At 34.4% G+C, this 3310-nt stretch overlaps 1 long non-coding RNA gene across 1 annotated transcript; it reads left to right on the forward strand.

Moving 5' to 3' along the window:
* The first annotated feature begins 479 nt into the window (after nt 1-479).
* On the forward strand, nt 480-1469 carry LOC112464625. Its single transcript, XR_003041929.1, has 4 exons — nt 480-515; nt 615-742; nt 1002-1125; nt 1383-1469. It is a non-coding gene; the product is annotated as an uncharacterized LOC112464625 (long non-coding RNA).
* The last annotated feature ends 1841 nt before the right edge of the window (nt 1470-3310 follow it).

The following is a 3310-nucleotide window of genomic DNA, read 5'->3' on the forward strand; positions in this document are numbered from 1 at the left end:
CGTAGCTTAGCGAGGTGCGTGTGTCTGCGGATCGACACCCCCCACCCTTAGAAAGTTAGGTCAGGGTCGCTCGTGGTGGTTTTAGTCGGTAGGCTGTGGGCGCGCGATGCCACGCTGAGGGAGGCTCAGGGGATTTCGGTCCTCTGAAGCGCCCCTCGTAACGGTGGTACGCGTGCGCGTAGAATCCGACACTCTCCCTCCCTTCCTCAGGAGCGGGGGAGTCTTTCGAAGATTTCCACCACGTTAAAAAAAAAAAAAAAAAAAAAGGTAGAGAATAATTTTTAATTCCTTTTAGCAATTACATTTCTATTAAGCGAGAAAGGTCAAGAAACATTTCGACTATTTTGCAACAACGTCGTAAAATTAATGCAATATAGCCGAAATGGCTTCTTAATTTTTCTTGCTTAATGGATGAAGTCACACTGCATTGCCACGAGTCTCAATGTGGCTCGAGACTCCTATTTGATCCGAAGGTGGAGGTGGATTTTGCGGCCAGAGCAGCCTGAAAGAAAGTGGTGAGTGTAATTGATTTTTACGTACTATGTTACTCATGTCCAAAAATTTTCTATCTCTTCTGTCTTTACTTAATCGAATCGTTCATTTGAATATTTCAGAAAATAACGACGCTGAACGTGACATCGGAGCAGCGAGGGAATGCTGCGTAGCTGACATTCCGAGCAGCCTGAGAGGAGGAGGAGGAGGCCTAGGATAGGCATCGGGCATCAACGTACCAACACTTCTGGTAAGTGTTACTTTTTATTTTTTCTAAAAATATTATAGAATTCCTTTTTTCGTTTATCCTTATTTAGTTGCTACATTATACCGTGTTTCGAAATATAAATTAGTAAAAAGGAATAATTTGAAAAATTTGATTCAAGTTGATTCTAACGTAGAGATCTTTTTTGGAGAAGTAATTTAAGAAAACATTAATCTGAATAATGAATAAGATGTTCGATGCGCGTGACAATTATTTAATCGATTCGATTATTTTTATGTTACAGAAAATATCCACGCTGGAAGGACCATCAGCTTCGCATCGAGGGAACACGATGGACATCTCGAGCAGCCTGAGAAGAGGTGGAGGCCTAGGAGAGGCATCGGGCATCGGCGTACTTAACACTTCTGGTAAGTGTTATTTTTTATTTTTTCTAAAGATATTATAGAATCTTTTTTTTGTTTGTTTTTATTTAGTTGCTACATTAAACCATGTTTTGGAATATAAATTAGTAAAAAAAATAAATCGAAAAATTTGATTCAAGTTGATTCTAACGTAGAGACTTTTTTCGAAGATGTAATTTAGAAAAACATTAATCGTAATAACGAATAAGATGTTCGATGTGCGTGACAATTATTTAGTCGATTCGATTATTTTTATGTTACAGAAAATATTCACGCAGGAAGGAGTATCTTCGCATCGAGGAAACAGTAACTGACATCCCGAGCAGCCTGAGAGGAGGTGGAGGCCTAGGAGTAGGCATCAGGCGCCGGCGGAGCAACAAGCGGTAAATATAATTTATTTATACATATACACATATTATATCTTATACTGATGGGTCATTTACTTTTTAACCGGATAGTTATTCAGAAAATAAAAGTTAGAGAAAAATAGTTTTATTTTAGAAATTCTATAGAAGCTTATGTTCAATGGATAGAGTATTCTTAAGAAATTACAAAATTATTTCATTAAATTTGCTTAATAAACAATAATATAAAATTTAGTGTTTATATAGTAATCATTTTTTGAAATATTGACTGTCTCTCTCTCTCTCTTGCACTCTGCTTTAATTCGGATTCTACATTTCTTTGTTACAGAATCATCGTAGCGACGTTGCAGAATAACTCCGCTGTTGCGCATCGGTCGGTGAGTGATGATTAAAATTTCATAATTGAGGTAATGAATTTATGACAATTACGTCAAATATATTGCGGTGTCAAGTTATCACAATAAATTATTACATATATTACGTTTCATAGATTCGTTGTCTTAAAATGGAATGACTGGGTCAGATTAGGATTTAACATTTAATCTTGGATAAATCACCTAAATTGATTTGTCGTACATTTTGTCATTGTAAATTCCATCCCAAATATCTTTCAGGATTAAGTGTTACATAAATTGGTGCAAGAATGCAATATATAATACGCTTAGAGATGCTTTTAGCTTGCATATATCACGATTTCTTCTTTCTTCTTTTTCTAAAAAGGGCATGTTGTAGGTATTGTTGTCACTTTTCCGCGATGCCGATTGGTTCTCTTGCTGCGCTTACTTCATTTGCAGCTGTCATTGTATATTTTGACAGTTGTGTGTATCAAGGGTTAATAGTGTAATAGTAATAACATAATGTTAAAGCTATAAATAGCGCGCGCAAAGCGCGCGTCTGTAGTGTCTAGTGAAGATAAAAAGTACTTTGCACTATTTTAATCATTTATTGTTATGTATATACAATCTATTTAATATATTTTTTACGTAAGCCATTTAACAAAATTGTGTGTGTTCACGATCATTATTTAAAATTATTTGTTCCTATAACGCACCAATTTTAGCCTAAGCTTTCACAGTCTATTCATATATGTATTGATAACTGGTTTTTATACTATAGTTAAAGCGATATGACGTGAGATCTGATAAATGATGTTTTGCAAAATAGATAATTTTTTGTAACAATTATTTTCAACTTGATTACTTAATTTCGCGTTAATATAAATACTTGATTTTTAAGTAGTAGTATAATTATCGTAATAAGATGTAACTATCAAAATTCAAATTGTTTGCTCGAGTGCATAAAGTGTTCACATTAGCTCCATATTGTGCAGGAACTTGATTATCTCTTTCGGATCTCACGTCATTAATTCCTTATTTTTCATCCTTTTGAGGTGAGACTCGATATATGCGAAACGATATCGAAAAAAAATGGGCCTTAGATTTTTTCAGTTTGCGTTAGTCAATATTGTTATTCATTTTACATTTTGCATTTTTATTTATGTCCTGCATGCTTATATCAGATTTAAATTAAAGTTGCTATTATTCGTAAAATGTAGTCGAATTTATTCGGATTACATACGCGGTTGATTAAAATGGGTTTTTTCCAAATTAACAGCTCCTAACTAATTAAAATCTTTTTTGTTCTTAATCGAGAAAATGATCACTTGCGTAAATTATAGTTTGTACGATATTAAGTAGATTTTGAAAGCTAGTAATTTTAAAATTACTTAATTTAATTTTGTTACAAATGGTCCTTCGCGACGCGGTCGTGTTTCGCGCATCGTGGGAAAAAGCGTAAAATCATTATGCTCATTTGCCGTCTATGAT

The sequence above is a fragment of the Temnothorax curvispinosus genome, unplaced genomic scaffold (genome assembly GCF_003070985.1).
Source record: "Temnothorax curvispinosus isolate PA1 unplaced genomic scaffold, ASM307098v1 QBEX01014358.1, whole genome shotgun sequence".
Classification (NCBI taxonomy): Eukaryota; Metazoa; Arthropoda; class Insecta; order Hymenoptera; family Formicidae; genus Temnothorax; species Temnothorax curvispinosus.